General features: G+C 37.9%; 1 long non-coding RNA gene and 1 other non-coding gene across 2 annotated transcripts in view; one reads left to right on the top strand and one right to left on the bottom strand.

Annotated features, from left to right (window-relative positions):
- LOC141514145 (uncharacterized) overlaps positions 1-19634 on the bottom strand; it is a 345149-nt gene that overhangs the window by 139210 nt on the left and 186305 nt on the right. The window lies entirely within an intron of this gene.
- LOC141515627 (U6 spliceosomal RNA) lies at positions 17802-17908 on the top strand. The gene has a single exon (XR_012476390.1). It is a non-coding gene; the product is annotated as a U6 spliceosomal RNA (small nuclear RNA).

Raw genomic sequence — 19634 nt, 5'->3', positions numbered from 1 at the left:
TACTATAAAATGTAATATCTTTTATCTTTTTAAAGGTATCCTCAAAAAAATAAATAAGTAAATAAAGGTATCCTCAAGATATTTTTCTACTAGGGTAAATTTCTCAGTCAGACCCCGCCCCCAGTCCTCTCTCTACAGCTCTATTCCCGATGACCAGGGTTAATTCTCAACTCAAAAAACTCCTCCTGTGTCTTGCACTGATGGATAGATACTATTTCTCCTCCTTGGCAAGCATTTGTCATACATAGCAAGATGCTATGATTCCCCAGAGGTAAGGTATTATTCTCTTTCAAGAACTGGAACTTCCAAACCTAGTTCTCTTCTCAACTTCCAGAGTCCACACTCATCAGTTCTACTCTCTTCCTTTACTGTTTTCTAGTGTATTCTTTCAGTTACTGAAGGAACACCTGGGATGTTGCTGATCCATCAAGTTTGATTAAAGAATTCCACTCTTCATAATGAAGAGATGCTTCTTGGCCCTTCCTTTAAATCCTAACAACCTTTTTATTCCATAACTAAAGACTGGGATGGGAAGAAATCAACAGATCACTCCACCAAATGTTTTTCTAATGTCTTTCTATCCTCATGCCTTAGCACAGTGTTTGAAACAAGCCCTTGCTTATTCTTGCTAATTGACTGAATAATTGATTTCTTTAGGAAGATCTTCCTAGAAGTAGTGAGATTTAATAAGGATTCTAAAACATGGTAGAGAAGCAGTTAGATGAGACATGAGAGAACATGAGAGAAGAACTGGTCAAAATGCAAGAGAGAGGACAGGTTGATAAATAGATAGGAAGGTACACAAAATAACAAAGATGCATTTCTAAACATTCTGACCTGGACCACAAGAAAGATGAGTGAGCAGTGTTTGTTTATCAGGCAATCTTTATCTTTCAAATCTGTCAAACTCATTTTCCACAACTTTAGATTTAACTGTGTTTAATTGCTAACCATGATAAAAATTAAGCTTGATGATAGCATTGAACTTTAAGAAGCTGGAATGGAGGCAGCCAATAGTGTCAAAGGGAACCAAACTGAACAGTAGTGAACATACTGAGATAGCAGAGAATGAATGGACCAAAAAAAAAAAGGCAAACAGATTTGATCTTTCAGGAAAAAATTATCTGCCTCTCTAAGCTACAACCTACAAGTTTTCTGAGTAGAACAGAAGTCCTTGGGGGCAGGCCACTGGCTTTCTGAAGGCTGGATGTGACCCTGAGAATTTGTGATTTTTGAAGTGGATCTTCCCTCCCTTTCCTGGTTCCTTCTTGTCTTGTTCTGTCACTATCATCTTTGTTTCCAAGAACCTCCAAAAAACCATCCAGAGGATGTTCTTGTCAAGAAGCAAATCCCTTTGGTCTAACACTTATTGAGTTAGTCATTTAATTTTTCTAAATTTCCATATTTTTTACAAAAAATGATAGTATCCTTGGGACTTGCCTGTACTTTATAAAGGTCCTATGAGGACTTTTATAAGTATGATAACATTGAGGGAAAAAAATACTAAACAAATGACGTCAGGAGAGCTGATCAGGTATAATGAAAGGGGTGCTGAACTGGGAGTTGGGAAAATTGTGTTAGAATCTGGACTCCAAATATGGCCTAGGTATGAGTCCATGGGCAGGTCATTCCATTTCTCTGAACCTCGCTTTCCTCATCTGTAAAATGTAAATAATCCTGGCACTAACTACCTCAGGTTGTTGAGAGGAAATAGCTTTGTAAACCTTAAACAGCTATATAAATTTTGAGCTATTATTATGAGTACACCACCCCACAGTCAAATTTTAATGCAACAAAAACTCTCCATTCCTTATTCCAAGCCACATGAGTGTCTCCATACAACAGAAAGACTGTTGTTCATCTCATACCTGGTGGCATCAGCAACATAAATACAAACACAAACAGTTACTACCACTCCCAAGCTGCCACTTTAGGTACATTTTCTGCCTTGATTTATTCAGGCCTGCGGTACACAGTATTTAAAATTCTTAATGCCACAGGACACCCACAGGTCTCCAATGGAACATCTCTCTCCTTGAACTCAGGGACCTCGAAGGGAGTCAATGATTTCTAGCCAAGCCAAAATTTCCCTTGCATCCCTCAATGTCTCTCTCCTCCTTGGAAGATATCGTAAAGTGGCTGTTTTCACCCAGGTTGCTTGTACCTCCCAAACCTATCCAACTATCTCTATAGCCCAACCTTGGCTCTCCTCCCAGCCAGGTTCAGAAGTGTTTGGGCTAGGCTCAAAGGAAACACTGCTGAGGCTGCAGCCGCCTCACTGGGCAGTGGCTCTGGGCCTCACTGGTGGTCCTGGTAGAAGGAGGCAAGGGATCCCAGCCAAATACCCTCAGCCCTTAAGACCGAGCCCTCTTCCAACCACAGAAACCTTCAAACAGAGTCTATGAAAGAAGCTTTGCTTTCTCTCTACTGCAGCTACCATCTTGGAAAATGGGGTCCACAAGGGAAATATTTTCTTAAAGTAAACTCCTAGGTACTTGGGGTTTGCCTGCCATATAAAAAGCCTTTAGACTGACCATGCAGAAGCTAGCTATGAAGACAAATGGCAAAGAACCATCATTCTCTCTTTGGACCCACCTGAAATTTGAGATCTGGTTTAAAAACCAGAGAATTTACCAGGACTCAAGTATGAGGCCTAAGCCAAGTAGAAGTCTGGGAAGCAGGCAATCCTAAAAGTTCAAATGAGACCTGCCACCATGGTATACCAGAGAGTGACTCACATGCCCTTTTCTGTATGGTGTCACTCTTCTATAAAACATGGATCTACCTTACATCATTAGGGAGTTGGGGTGATTATCTCATAATCATAAAGCGCTTTGAACATGAAAAGCTTTTACTGCCTATTAGAGGCTAATTATTATAACTATCTGGGAATAAAGGTGGGGGGGAAGGTTCCCATCTGATTCCAATGGTCAACTCCTAGTGTCTCATGTAGCCAGAGGACTCAAGTTTCAAGCTTTGCTGGAGTCTACCAAATATATACACCAGCTACAGTGAAATAACTTGATGTTTTATTTCTGAGATGTATCCTATTCCCCCTCCCCCAATCCCACCAATGTATGTTCCATGAGGGAAAAGATGGAAAAAGGTCCCCTTTTTCTTTATATCCAATCTCCATAGCTCCAGTGTACTCAACATACAACAGAAGTTGATGCAAGTTTAGTCATGAAATATGCAGAAATGATGTAAAATCAGACAGAAAGAGGGCGGTATTCTTTGATATCCCAAAAATCTCAGTAGAACTCAAGGAAACTGAATCCATCAGCACATTGAGTGAACCCTCTATTGAATAAAATTAATGTGGGAGACATGAAAAAGAATCATAAAGAATGAGCAGACAAAGTTGGGATATGATCTGCATCATTAAAGGAAATATTTATTTTGACAAAAATCACATACCCCTTGGTAGTGAAGCAGAATTCTTTTTAGAAGTCATAATTAGATGTTTTAAGAAATCATTACCATTTCTCACCAACCCTTTTCCAAAAGGAAGTCATTTCATTTCATCATCTAAAGATTAATAAACTTGTTTGGGAGATATTGTTCATCTATCCTGGATAGAATAACTGGAAATAAGGGGCAAGTTGAAAAGATCATGAAGCAAAATATAAGCAGGATCATTTTAAAATTATAATCAAAGAAACAAATTTAAGAAGTCACAGAGCTAGTTTGTTCAACCCTGTCTTTTTTTACAGGTAAAGAAATCAAGTCACAAGAAAAAACATCCTAAAAAAAACAACTTGACCAAGTTTACTGCTCCAACTGGGACTGAAATACAAATATCCTAACTCACTGCTCAGGACACTTTCTACTTAACCCTTTATTGCAATGTTATAGATTAAAGATCATTTCTGTGGGTCTAATGCTTCAATGGTTTGCAATTAGTACTTGGCAGTTTAGAAATTAAATCCTTTGATACTCACAGCACCTACTACCTACTGGTATTCAAAGTTATTTCAGCAACATAGTTTAGTCATTGCTATCAAATCAAAGGGGAGTTAAACACTAAAAAAAATGGTGGGCATTTTCACTTCACCTTCATTCTTCCATCTTGTTTTTATTTTTATTTTTTCTCCTTCCCAAGATGACAAGATAATCAAACTTCAAAACTTTCTGATTTGTGGAAAATTAAGATTCAGAATAAAAAATTACAGAGCAAAATAAAGCCTATATAGGTACAGTGATGTAAACTCACTCTGGGCAAGTTCTCTCCAAAGACTGTCACAGATTAGGTCCCCCAAATACCCTATTTGGAATATCAAAAACTTGAGGCATTTTTCTTTGGTTTGAAGGGACCATGGAAAGTGAAAGAAGAAAGTATCCTTTGGTTATTACACTACAAAAGGATCAAATCCTCATCCCCTTCTACCTTTACACAACTATCATTTTGGGAGAACGTGATAAAAAGAGAGAAGTGCAATAGTTGACTTTTTTGTTCCACCATTTTCCTCACATTAAATCCAGTGAATATGAAAGTATAGCAAATCAGAGATGGGCTTTAAACACACAAGGCCACAGTCATTTGTCCCAAAGCAAACACCAATTATATTTACCAGTTCAACTAAATGTTAATTCAATAAGAATTTATTAAGCATCTTGATGAGCCAATCAATCAATCAGTATTATTTATGTACTTACTATGAGTTAGGTACCTTTCTGATCCTTTCCCTTAAGAAGCTTCACAATTGATGAAGCAATATTTTTCTATGTAAATCCTGAGTTCTTAGGGTTTGTAATATAAAAACCCTTTCAAAAAAGCTATAGTCTATTTGGAGAACAAAGATATATGCATATGAAAAATTGAGTAAAGCAAATAATTTTACCTTGTATCTGATTCCCTGGTCTGTAAGTGGGATGGACAAATGTCTGACATAAGAGGAGCTGTTCTGAGAGCTACTGAAGTTGATGGGGTTGGGGGTACAGTGGCATTTGATCCTAAAATTGGAGCAAGGATCCTTGGCCTTGAAGGATGAGCAAAATTTTGACAAAGAGAAGAGGGGAAAGAGAAGTAGTTCTGCCAAGGGGTGTGTGGAGGGCAGAAAAACTCAAGGCATTTTGGAGGATATAATAGTGGAAAAGGACTTTGGGAAAGAAAGAAAAGAACTGGGCTAGATGCTCACTAAGCATCCTTCCAAGTGTGAAGCTTTATGATTTTCTAAACCTGTAAACATAACTCTCTCCCTTTCTCCCCATAGCTGTCCTCAAAGAACACTGGGTCTAGTGTCAGAAGACTTGGGTTCAAATTCTGACTTTGGTGTTAATTTCTGTATAATCTTGGGCAGGTCATTTGAGGGAAGTAGACTATATAACTTTTGAGGACCTTCCAGTTTTTTATCCAAACTCTATGATTTTATGAATGTAGATCTGCTTTTTAAAAATTACCCCTAGCAATACCCCTAGTTAGGATAGCAATAAGAAAAATTAGAGGGAAGAAGCCAGCCTTTCCACATAAATCCCAACAAATATCTAAAAAGAACTCCAGAAATACAAATTATAAAAGTGAAAAGACACACAAGTAAGCTTTTCCATTTGTTCCAGAACTGCACAAAAAGATGGCTAAAAGCCATCCTGAACTCCAGTACATGGGCCAGAAGCTGGTGGAGTCAGGGAAAAGAGCCACGTCAGGAAAACCGGAGCAAGATCCTGAAAGTGGACCCAGAGTTAGCCTGGGTTTCTGAATATCCTTTGCTTAGGCAGATGTTAAAATAAACATGCTTCTTGATAAGTGGTAAGACAAAAAGGGTCTAGAGGAATAGCAGCTTGTGCTTAAAAATGGTACCCATAGATAAATCACACAGTAGATAATGCACACAACTCAGAATTGAATGAATGTGTGGGGTGTTCTCCTGAGCCTCACAGTGTGCAAGGATACATATATAAAGCCCATATAATGCAGCTGCATCTGGGGTAATGAGCAGCTGGGATCAGAGGGATGGTTATTGTGGCTGCTGGGGGGGTGCTAAGATTTACTAGTCTGATGAAATAACTTCTCTGTCATCTGATTTCAGTTTCCTGCTAATATCTGCATCTGTCCAATGAGTTTATGCCATCTGACGACTTAAGAGTCTTGAGAATTCTGGGGCTGGAAGAGGATTTGGGAGGTCAACTAGGCCATGCCCCTCCCTCTAGGCAACCCAGCACACAAAACAATTCCAGAGAGACAGTTTGTCTGAGTTTTTCTTAAACATTTCTAGGAGCAGATTCCAAAATGTTCCTCAGTAATGCATCCCAGATGCCCACAACCTGCCCACTGATGAGATGAGCTCCCAATCAAAACTCAGTGATTTATCTTCAGGCTTTCTCAACCTTCTTAGAATTATTCACAAGTCCTAAAACATTTTACCTTGTTTCTCTTCTTCTATATCTCAACAGTGGCCATGGAAAGCCATTTCTAACTCTCTCTGTGCTGATTCTAACTTTGTCTTTAGAGCACATTTAAATTCTTCTTCCCAGTTCGACCCTAATCATTGTTGATTTTGCTCTTTTAAGTTCTGATCTGAATTTCTGCATACTGACATAATGAAATCTACTTTCCTGATTGTCAGAGGTTCTCTAGAAGCTGATGACCCAAAGGAATTCCACAGCCCAGATAGATTATAATCCCCACCCCTCTCAGTGAATCACCAGGTAATTTCTACTGATGGAGAACCTGAGAGAGAATTAGCCTTTAGTACCAAGGAGATGTGGGTTCAGATCCTGCTGCTGAAATTTACTGACTGTTTGACCCTGGACAAGTGATTTAATCTATCATCACTCTTAAGTAAGTTGCAAAGGTGTGAATGTGCATTAGTGGAGGGAATTTTCTAATATCCATAAAATCAGTCTATCCTCTATGCATATGGACTATGGAGAAAAGCTAGACAGGAATTTTGCCTGCTGAAAACAAAAAAACAAACCAAAAAACCCCTACCATGAATGAATAAAAGTTCTTTCCTAAAATTTCATCTGCTCAGACTTCAAAGTCATGGAAGTACCTACCCCACAACTCACCCCTCACCTTGGCCATTTCCCTCTCTCCAGGGCCCTCCCTTCAGTTGCTTCTCTGCCTCTTGTTCCCTCACCTCTCTACCTCCTTCGAAGATTTCTCAGCCACACTTTCTGTCCAACCGGTTCTCCTCTTTATTTTTGTTTCAGGGAGGATTATCGCCATGGCAATGTCCAGGTGACAGAGAGGGGAGGGGAAGGAAACCCACCTGCATTCAGCCCTTAATCCCGTCAAGCGTGCCAGAAAGCAACAGCCAAGAAATAAGAAATGTGACCATTGTTCCGTATCCTGCACGGGATAAAATAAACTGAAACACAGCTGAGCTGTGACTGAGAGGCAGCCTCTGCCCAGAAGCCATGTCGCTTGCTACTTGGTCAATACAGAATCCCTAAAGCATTTGCAGAACTCATCCCCACAGTTAGGTGAAAGTGAAGTTCATTTTCATTTTCAGGTGAAACTCATCTGGTGCTGAAAGAGAGGTTACTTAGGGAAAGGAAAAGTATTTTAGAAATATGGCTCACCGTTAATTATTGTTCAGATAGAAGAGACCCACTTTGTATAGCATCCAGATGCCTGTTTTTTTTTTATGCTAACCTGAATTTTGGCCACATCTCTCTTCAAAACCCCTATAAACATGCTGGAGGTAGAGGATAATAATGAGCTATAAGTTGCTAACAATCTTTCCAGAAAATGATATAAAATTATACTGGAAAAGATAATATCAGTACATATTCATTAATCTAACTGTTGAACATCACAAAAAAAGTATAATTAAAATATTCATTATAGAACTTTTTATGGTAGCAAAAACAATGGATACAAAGTAGATCCCCATCAATTGGGGAAAACTAATTGTGACTTAAGTAGTTGGAATACAATAGAACTTAAGAAGAAAGGGTTCAGAGAAACCTGGAAAGACTTGTATTACTGATACAGAGGAAAGTTTGTAAAACCAGGGAAACTATTCACATAATGACTACAGTAATGTAGTCTTGGATCAATTTTGGTTTCAGAGGACTAATTTATAAAGCTACCTATAACTTCTCAGCAAAAAGGTGGTAAACCCTGGTGGGGAATAAGACACCCATTCTCAGATATGGCCAAAATACTGGGGATTTTTTGTTTGACTATACATTTTTGGAATAAGATAGGGTTCTACTGGAGATGGAAGGCACAGAGTCATTAAGAAGAAAAATGGAAGAGAATGAAGAAAAATTATGCCAAAGTAACATCCCTCTATTGATATTGGCTCATTAATGAAACAAAATCTTTACTATTATAGGTAGAATGTAAGCTCCTCAAAGGCAGAGGTTACCTTCCCCTTTAAATCTTAAGCACCTAAAAAAAGTACATTGCATACTATAGATACTTAATAAATTTTTTTAAATAATATTTATTGAAAGCCCCTGTAAAAATATTATTGTGTAAGAAATCATGAGTGGGCAGACTTCAGAAAAACTTGGAAATTGCATGAGTAAAGTGAGTAGGACTAGAAGAACATTGTACACAATATTAACAGCATTGTGCAATGATCAACTATGGTGGACTTAGCTCCTCTCAGCAGTTCAGTTATATAGGACAATTCTAAATGACTTGTGATGGAAAATGCTTTCCATATCTAGAGAAAAAAACTGTGGAGTCTGGATGCAGACCAAAGCATACTATTTTCACTTTTTAAAATTTGTTTTATGTTTTTTATTTCTTCCTCATGTTTTTTTTTTCCCCTTTTGCTCTGATTCCTCTTTCACAACATGACTAATAGAAAAATCTAATGACGATGAATGTACATGAGTAACCTATATCAGATTACTTGCTGTCTTGGAGAGAGAAGAAAAGAGAGGGAAGGAGAAAATGTGTAATTCAAATGCTTATAAAAAATGAATGTTGAAAACTAGGAAAAATAAAATAACATTTTAAAAAAGGAAGCCTCCTACAATGTAAAGAACTATATTGTTATAAACTCCTTTGATAAGAGGTATGATAGAGATAAAGGAAGTAAAGAAGCAACAAAGAAGGAAGGAAGGAAGGAAGGAAGGAAGGAAGGAAGGAAGGAAGGAAGGAAGGAAGGAAGGAAGGAAAGAAGGGAGGGAGGGAGGAAGAAGGGAGGGAAGGAGGGAGGGAGGAGAAGATTTATTAATTGTCTACTTTGTACCAGGAATTTTGCTAAAAGCATTACAATTATCTCATTTGAACTTTCTAATGATCCTGGGAGTTAGGTGTTACTATTCTCTCCTTTTTAGAGGGAAGCTGAGACAAGGGTTAAATGACTTGCCCAGGGTCACACAGCTACAGTAAGTGACTAAGGCTGGATTTGAAATCGGGTCATCCTGACTCCAGGTCTAACACTCTATCCACTATACAACCCAATTGCCTTTTGAGGTTGTTGTTCATTTGTTTTCTGTTATGTCTGATTCTTCATGAATCCATTTGGAGTTTCCTTGACAAAAATACTGGAATGATTTGCCATTTCCTTCGCTAGTTCATATTCAGATAAGGAACTGAGGCAAACAAGGTCAAGTGACTTGCTCAAAGTCACATAGTGCCATGGGGCGGTTAGGTGGCATAGCGGATAAAGCACTGGCCCTGGAGTCAGGAGTACCTGGGTTCAAATCCAGTCTCAGACACTTAATTACCTAGTTGTGTGGCCTTGGGCAAGCCACTTTAACCCCGTTTGCCTTGCAAAAACCTAAAAAAAAAAGTCACATAGTTCCAGCCTTGAACATTGGTCTTTCTCACTCCAGGTCCTATAGACTCTATCCTTTCTACCACCTCACTGCCCATTACTGTCACTTAGATATAATGAAATTGGAAGGTTTTGCTTTTTAATTATCTAAACTCTTACAAACTGTGACAGGTGCCTCTAAGAGTGATTACTGGGTGATCAATCAGTAAACATTAAACAGAAGATGAAAGAGCTCACCAATGTTATCTTAAAACATAAAGAGTTAACTACCAGAAACTTATGATCACTATAATCATTTTTCCAAAAGAAAAAATCTACAGGATATGTTAATGAGCAGAGTAAAAATAAACTATTGAGTGAAAGTTAAGAACCAAATAAATCCCACAAATGGGGAAATTTTCCAAGTCACATGGAATTAGGTGACAAAGAGTTATTGAGCCAAAAGTAATAGACCTGCCCTTTAGTCCTATCTTTTCCACTCAGTGATTGTGTAACCTTCACCTATATGAGACCATGTCCACACTTAAGAAAAAAAATTTTAAGAGCAATTTATGTTTTCACTGAAATATCAGTATAAATCAGAATCTGGGATCAAAGAAGTTGAGTGTGAATATCAGCCCTGCTACTGGGGAACTCTAGAGAATATAAGCTCAATGAATGCATGATAGTTTGTATAATTGCAAGTATTTGTATACAGCATGAGAGAGATGATGTAGACCCATTATTCTTTGCCTGGCTCCAATGAAGGGTATGCTAAATTTTGCTAAGGGTATTGCTAAACTTTCAGTGTGAGCATTTCTACCTCAGAAATCTGCAAATGCCATAAATCAGAGCTTAATTTATTATTTTATGGACTGTTCAGACTTAAAGTAACGGAAAAAAATGTTAATAATTCAGAGTAAATTTTAAAATGTGCCATGAATACATTTCCTCCTCCACCCCCAGAAAGCTGGTTCTTAAACACTAGCACACCTCTGGTGCTGAATACTATATCCAATTTGTTGTTAGTTACTCATCTTTCAGATATGTCCTACTTTTTGACCCCCATTTGGGGTTTTCTTGGAAGAGAGGCTGGAATAGTTTGCTATTTCCTTCTCTAACAGATGAAGAAACTGAGTCTAACAGGGTTAAGTGACTTCTCCAGGGTCACAGAGCTAGTAAGTATCTGAGGTCAAATATAAATTCAGGAAGATGAGTCTTTTGGACTCCAAATCCAGCTGCACCAAAATAGAACTGGAAGAATCTTTGAGATTCCTTCCAAATCTGAGATTTCACATTTACTCTAATCCTATAACCTTGAATGCCTCAACCATTCTGAACCATGATATCCTCCTCTGCACAATGACGACGAAATGTGTAAAGAGCTTTACAAATCTTAAAAACATTAGATGAATGTCAGATAGCTTTGTTTCCAATGGAATGTTAAATTCTTTGAGGGCAGGGACCTTATTTCCTCTTTATAATTCCAAAACTGGGAATTACATGTTGCACATCAAAAGTGTTAAATGAACATTTGTTGTTTTGAATTGTTAGGACCAGATTAAGGTCCTTCTCAGCTCTAAAACTTGTATTCTTATCAGCGTAAATGGTTTTGCTCTTTGTGAGATTCCTGCTCTTCCCAGCACTCTGTGTTTGAGGAAAATTTGTCCTCTGGGTCTATGTATCCCCTTGCAGATACCATCATTCATTTATCTCATGACAGCTGTCAACCTCACAAGGATATTGCCAAGGTAAAAATAATCCCCCTCAAAAAAGCTGGTGTTGTGTTACTTAACCTATTTATATGATGGCAGCTATCATACATTTCAAATCAAAATTAATGTGGTATAGACAGTATGCAAAGTGATCCAAAGTTTTAACCCAGGAAGACTGCCTGGAGGCAATAATTTTTTTTTAAGATTTGAAAGGACTAAAGAAAAATGATCTATTATATGAATAAACTGTCTCTCTGAAAATCATTTTAGGGGGGATAGTTTATAAAGGACTGTTTTCCTACAAATATAAAGCTCAAAACTTCCAATACCATAAGTCTATTTAAAGCTTGCAAGTAATTGATGGGGTTCAGAATTGAGGTGCCTCTAAGTACCTCACTCCTCTTCTCAAATACTGGAACCAATCTTTTTTTTTTTTTTTGCAAGGTTTTGAATTTTACAATTTTCCCCCTTCCTCCCTCCTTTTCCTCCCCCCTACCCTCAGCAGAAGGCAGTCTGATAGTCTTTACATGTGTTTGCATGATATGCATATATAAAAATTGAATGTGTTGAAAGAAAAAAAACATATCCTTAAGGAAAAAAGAAAATATTAGAGATAGCAAAATTATGTAACACAAAGGATAACTTTTTAAAAATTGAAGATAATAAATTTTTGGTCTTCATTTAAACTCTTTCTCTAGATACAGAGGGTAGTCATTACAGATCCCCTAAAGTTGTCCCTGATTATTGAACTGATGGAGTGAGCAAGTTCATCAAGGTTGATCATTACCGCCATGTTGTTATTAGGGTGTACAATGTTCTTCTGGTTCTGTTCATCTCACACAGCATCAATTCATGCAAGTTTTTCCAGGCTTCTCTGAAATCCCATCCCTCTTGATTTCTAATAGAACAATCGTGTTCCACTATATATATATATATATATATATATATATATATATATATATATATATCACAATTTGTTCAGGCATTCCCCAATTGATGGACATACACTTGATTTCCAATTCTTTGCCACCACAAACAGGGCTGCTATAAATATTTTTGTACATATGGGGTTTTTACCCTTTTTATGATCTCCTTAGGATAGAGACCCAGTAGTGGCATTGTTGGATCAAAGGGTATGCACCTTTTTATTGCCCTTTGAGCATAATTCAAAATTGCTCTCCAGAAAGATTAGATCAGTTCACAGTTGCACCAATAATGTATTAGTGTCCCAGATTTCCCACATTCCCTCCAACATTAGTCAGTATCCTTTCTGGTCATATTGGTCAATCTGAGAGGTGTGAGGAGGCACCTCAGAGATGCTTTAATTTGCATTTCTCTAATCAGTAATGATCAAATACTAGAACCAAGAAAGACTCAGCATCCCAGGACCTTCTATCAAAGCTCCCTCCTTCCATATGCCACCCCAATCTGAGAAGCCAGGTGTCATAAACTAGAAACAAATCATTCAAAGGCACTCTGATGAACCTTAAAGTGGACAGCTCTCTTAGGAACAAAGGCTGCAGTACTCTAATATCAAGAAAGGCAATGCCTATAATTACCATGAACAGAGTGGGTGATCAATACACTGACCTATCTGCTGGAGCCATCCCAGGACTTGTGGCTTCATTTAATTACTCAGACTCCTTTCTGATCCCTAATTCTAAGCCCTACCAGCATTTAATCTTTACTGGACCCAATTTCTGGAACTTTGTTTTGCTCCAAGTAGCACTATTAAGCAGAAATTCTTAGCCTACGATCTATAAAGACATTTTAAAAATATATTTTTGATAGTTATATTTCAACATAATTGTTTTCCTCTTTGATCTCACATATTTTATTTTATTTTATTCATTTTTCAAAGGTGATCTCATGCTCTTCATCAGACTCAAAAAGATACATGCCACAAATGAGGATCCTGGCTCTATGTTTTCCTTTAAGATTTTTCCAAATTCCAGTCAATCATACCTGCACAGAGTGATCTAGAAATTGGACTTCTTGGCTATTTCAATTATTTTTCCCCATTCCCAGTAACTCAGAACAACTAAAACACTGAAGGCTGGGTTTACAAGCTTAGTTTCTTTAGGTCACTGTTTCCCAATCCAGAGAGCAAAATTTAACCTTTCCAATTTATTGCAATGTCTCCTAGCTCTGGCATCAGGGGCTGCATTGTTCAATCATTCTGACTCTATGTGAACCTATGAATCAAAGCATGCCAGATCCTTCTATCCTCCACTATTTCTCAAAAGTCTTCTATAGCACCACAATAGAAAAGCACTGATTCTCATTGGGATTGGGAGGGAAGAGAGGGTTGTAGAAAGTTGAATGTTGAAAACTATCTTTGGACGCAATTAGAAGAAAAAAAATTTTAAAAAGGAGTTGATTCTATGACCCTCAGCTTTGCTTTTAGTCCATCTCTCAGCCATACATTGCTACTAAAAAAAACCATATCTTCAATTATAAGGACCTTTGTCAGTTAGGTGATGTTTGTGCTTTTTTTAATGTCTATCCAGATTGACTATAAATTTCCTTCAAAGGAGCAAGTGTCTTTTAATTTCATGGTTGCAGTCATCATCTGCAGTGATCGTTGAGCTCAAGAATATAAAATCTTATACAATCAATTTCTTCTCCCTCTATTTGCCAGGAAACTATGCGACCAGTTGCCATGATTTTAATTTTTTTTTTAATGTTAAGGTTCAAGACAGTTTTTATGCTCTCCTCTTTCACCCTCATCAAGCACCTCTTCACTTTCTACCATCAGAATGGTTATTGTCTTGCATAGCTGACATCGTTGAGTTACAGGACTTGGACAGAAATTCCATTGCTGATGTTAACCGTCTATATGACCTTTGATAAATCGCTTAACTTGTCTGGATCTCAGAGTCCTCATCTGTAAAGTGAGGAGGTTGAACTTGAATGACCACTGAGTCATCCAGCCCTTCCCACCCTGGATGATCCTATGACCTTTCCTCTCCACCTCCCAATCTTTCTCCAAGGGAAGGAAAAAAGAAAAAGTAGGAAGAAGTGAGGGGAAAGGAAGATTAAGGGGTATTAAATTTAGGCTTCTTCCTACCTTTCTCTCTCCTCCATGACACAGTATTCAGGAGATCTCTATATTTAAAGGAACCTCACAATTTAATTTTATAGCATCTTCTATTTGCTTGAAGACAGGCTCCTATCTTTTTTTAATATTATTTTTTGGGGGGAGGCAAATACTCTTCTGCTAAAATTAAAGTGAGACCCTGAAAAGTGGTCAAACGCTTTTTAAAAAAAAAACATGTTTTAATATAATGATATAAAATAATAATATTTTATTATTAAATCATCTGTAATTTTAACTTTATGCTTCTGTATCCTAGCCTCTCTGTCAAGCAATTATAGATTATAATCAAATACTTAAAAATACTAGAGAATCTATTTAGAGGAGCTCTGACATCTTTTCACTGGAGAATATAAAGTAAAAAGAACACTCCTCTCCTTTTGTCCTAGTTCTTTAAGATATAAAGGAAGGAGCAGGAATAGAATAAGGCTCAAAAGGACCTCAAGAGAGGAAAGCACCCTGCTTGTTAGTACTTTGTGTTGGTTATTTTTCTCTTCAAGTCTAAGACAACAGAGAAAGAGCACTGGATTTGAAGGCAGCAAAGACTTGGAATTAGATTCTGACTCTCAACCATTAATAGTTATGTGATCACAGGAAAAGTTTTCATTTCTCTGAGTCTCAATTTCCATAGATGTAAAATGGCAATCATAATATCTATAATCTGTACTTTACAGGGATTGAATCAAGTTATAATTACACACACACACACACACACACACACACACACACACACACCAGCTAAGTGGCACAATGGGGTACTGGGCCTGGATTGGGGAAGACTCATCTTCATGAATCAAATCTGACCTCATATACTTACTAGCTATGTGACCCTGGGAAAGTCATTTAATTCTGTTTACCTCAATTCCTCATCAATAAAATGAACTGGAGAAGGAAACTGCAAACCCTTCTGGTATCTTTGTCAAGAAACCTCAAATGGAATCACAAAGAGTAGAACACTACTGAACAACAACATATATTAGATGCAAAAAATATGTTAGATGCAGATATAAATAGCACAGGGAGCTTACTGGAAGAACAGAAGATACTTCTGTGGTAAACTAAAGTGAAATTGTACAAATAGGAGGTCTATATGTGAGGAACTGAAGGGACAAGGAAAGTGAGTTTTATGAAAGAAGTGACATCTCCACTGGACCTTGAAAGAAGGGAGAGATTTCAATAGATGGAGATGAGAATGAATGGAACAGGAATAGACAATAGTCTAATTAAGCTGGAATATAAATTAGATGAAGAGAAGAAACATGAAATAAGCCTAAATAGAGTTATAGAGAGTTGTGAACACCATAGTTTAGACAAGATAGTATCTACAACAGGATGGTTACAGTACGAATGGAGCAAAGGGGCAAAGAGTGAGTGTGTGTGTGTGTAGATGAGTGGATGGGTGTGGGGAGAGAGAGAGAGACAGACAGACAGAGAGTGACACAGAGACAGAGACAGAGAGAGAGAGAGACAGACAGAAAGGAGGAGGGAGAATGGGAGAAGAAAAGGAAAAAAAGAGACAGGAGAAAGGGGGCAACCGGGTGATACAGTGGCTAGAGCACTGGCCCTGGAGTTAGGAGAACCTGAGGTCAAATTCAGCCTCAGACACACCTACACACCTAGTTGTATGACCTTGGGAAAGTCACTTAACTCCATTGCCTTGGGGGGAATATATATATATATTATATATATATATATAATATATATATATATTTAGAGAGAGAGAGAGAGAGAGAGAGAGAGAGAGAGAGAGAAGAAGAAGAAGAAGAAGAAGAAGAAGAAGAAGAAGAAGAAGAGGAGAAAGGAAAGAGAAGAGAAAAGATAAACAAAGAGAGGGAAAGGGAGGAGAGAGGAAAGAACCTGAAGAGTATGGACTAAAGGAAAACATGCTTCTTTAAGGCATCAGGAAGCAGATGAGGCACCTGAGAAACTTGGAAACAAACGTCTGAACCAATGTAAAGTGAAGTGAACATAATCAGGAAAACATTTTTGTAAATTGTGAAGACAAACAACTTTGAAAGGCTTAAGAACCCTGACCAATGATATGAAAAGTCACAATTACAGAGGACCAATGAGAACACATGCTACCCACTCATCCCCTTATAGAGAAGTGAGAGACTCAAGATGCAAAATGTAACATATGTTTTTAATAGCCAAAAAAGGAATTAGTTTCTCTTGACTCTACATATTTATTACAAGGGTTTTCTTTTTTTAATGGGAAGAAGGAAAAAGAAAATAAATGCTTGAAAGACAATCTTTAAGCAGGATAAAAGTCATAAATGGTCATAGGTCACTTAAGTCTTGGATGACTCCTCATGCTATAGACCTAAAAGAGGGAGTTTGGGACCCTTTTGCATATATAAGCCAGAATCTTTTCTTTTTCAGCAGGTCAGTTTTTTTGCTGCTTATGACCCAACAGGGTCTTGCTCCTTCCCCTGCACTCCCCTAACTCAGGAAGACTGTCCAATTGATTTCTCATGGCCAATGCCATGTTCCTTCTCATCCATCCCTTTGGCATTCACTACTTCCTCCCCTACTACAGATTTTCCACTCAAACCCAACCAATAGTTAATAGATACAGTCTAAATGAAGTCCTTTTTACCCACTGCTTGGTGGGATTTAGTTGCTGTTGTTGTTGTTGCTATTTTCCCACCTTTTAGCCAAATATACTATTGTAACATCTGACCTAGAATGCCAACTAGCATTTGAAGAATTACAGACAGAACACACCCACAGAGGGAAGCCTTAGGAGAAAAGGCTGTCTGCAGAAGCAGCAGGCTCCACTTCAAGACACACACACAAGCTTTTCCTAAAGCTGCAAGCTTCAGAAGAGTCCTGACTGACTGCAGGACTTGAGAGCAAAGCCAGGCCCAATCTGACAACCAGACAGGAGAAAGCTTTTCATTATGTAAAGCACTTTGGGGTACTTTTGTTCCTCATTCTCTATATCCTGCTAGCAATTTCATATCCGGTTTGGGAATTCCAGGAACATCATTTGGCTAACCACACGTCTGCAAGCTGAAGGGCCCCAGCATGCTCCTACCTGCAAGGGCCCTATCATTAGAAGTGAACCATGCATTCTCTTCTCTCCAGTGAAACATATAAAAACCTCAGCCTTCAACCACAACTGCTGAACTCCACCCTCCTCTCTCCATCCTGCTCAGATCAAGGCACCAAAGAAAAGTCACCTTCTCAGGAGATGAGCATAAAAGCCAGGGGTTGAATAGGTTAATTTGTTTAAACAACTGCAATAGGTTTGACCGAGAAAAAAAAAAGAGTTTTTAAGACAATTCTCCTCTGCTCTCTCCATTCAGAATTTTATGTGGGGTGCTCGCTTTGGCAGCACATATACTAAAATTGGAATGATACAGAGAAGATTGGCATGGCCCCTGCGCAAGGATGACATGCAAATTCATGAAGCGTTCCATATTTTTCAAGTAATATCTTTAATAAAAATTAATTTAAAAAAAGAATTTTATGTGGGAAGTGGTGGGGGCGGGGAGAAGAAATTCTAAAATAACAAAATTTCAGAGTTGAAAGGAACTTTGAAAGGCACCTAATTTATGAATCATTTTTCAAATAAGAAAAGTGAGAGCTATGAATTACACGTTAGTCAAAGAGTTAATGCCAGTTTAACTGCTCACCCTCTCCCTCCAAAAATATCATGTTCTGAATTAATATCATAAATGGAATCCCTTAAGAACATAGGGAAAATGAATTATGCTCCCATGAGTACTCAGTCATTGGATCTGAAGTTGGAAGAAAATTTAGAGATGATCTAGTCAAATACCAAAAATCTGGTCTCAGATCCTTACTAGCTGAGTGACCCTGGACAAGTCACTTGACCCTGTTTGCCTCAGTTTCCTAATCTGCAAAATGAACTGGAGAAGAAAATGGCAAATCATTCCACTATCTTTGCCAAGAAAATCTCAAATGGGGTCAAAAAAAGTCCGACACAACTGAAACAACTATCAAGAACAAGTCTAATCTCACCATTTTTTTAATGAGATATTAAATGACTTGCCTAAGGTGACAAACTAATAACAAAGCAAGATCTTCTGACTCCACCCCTTCTACTATACTCACACTGAGCTACCAATTATATTTCCTATGTAGTTTCATGTTGAGCACTACAAAGAAATTTCTTATGTTCTTCTATGTGGGTCTTTTTTTTATTGTTGTTAGAAACTCAATATCCCAAGTTGGGGCAGCTAAGTACTGGGCCTGGAGTCAAAACAACTCATCTTCCCAAATTCAATCTGGCCTCAGACACTGCCTGGAAATGTGACCCAGTGCAAGTCACTTAACTCTGTTTGCCTCAGTTTCCTTTTCTATAAAATGATCTGGAAAATGAAATGGCAAACCACTCCAGGATCTTTGCCAAGAAAACCCTAAATGGGGTTATTGAAACAGAGATGATTGAAATGACTAAAGAACAACAAATGAACCAGGCATTACTATGAATAAAATGGCAGGCAGGCAATAAACTACATATAATGTACTAACACTGAGGATATAAATACAAGCAAAAACAAAGATGGTTCCTGCCCTCAAGGCAGGATGGGAATACAAAGACAAATATGATATGGTATCTGTTGTCCTCAAGGAGCTTCCATTCTATTGAGGGAAATATTATGCTCATATAAAAGTATTAAAGTATAAAAGATAGAAAGTATTTTCAAGGAATGAAAGAAGACCCTAGCTTCTGGAGACCAGGTAAAGATAAGAAAAAAACAGCATATCAGCATTGGAACGTGAAACATTTTTTTGGAGGCAATATGATCAAGTGACTTGCCCAAGGACATATAGCTAGAAAGGGTCTGCAGCTGGATTTGAACTTAGGTCTTCCTGATTCCAAGGTCAGTACTCTAATATACCATCTACTTACCTCTTCATGAACTACCAAAAGAAGTTACAGAAGAATTCTATCTTAAAGGGTCAAGACTAAGTGGCAGTAGATGTTTGTATTCATGGGTGTGCCAGGTGTGTTGGCACATTGGACTATGCATTATAGAAATCTGTACTTGTATCTCTGATGCTTGAACATCATAAGGGCTTTATAAATGCTTTCTGAATTAAAATGACTAGTTCAAGCCTCTGCAGCAAAGAAAAGAACTCGGGTCTCCTTAATGTTCTAACCAACATTTTTCCTTCTCAAAA

The sequence above is a fragment of the Macrotis lagotis genome, chromosome 2 (assembly GCF_037893015.1).
Source record: "Macrotis lagotis isolate mMagLag1 chromosome 2, bilby.v1.9.chrom.fasta, whole genome shotgun sequence".
NCBI classification, from domain to species: Eukaryota; Metazoa; Chordata; class Mammalia; order Peramelemorphia; family Peramelidae; genus Macrotis; species Macrotis lagotis.
The sequence above is the reverse complement of the archived record's forward strand: the minus strand, read 5'-3'. Positions and strand labels throughout refer to the sequence as shown.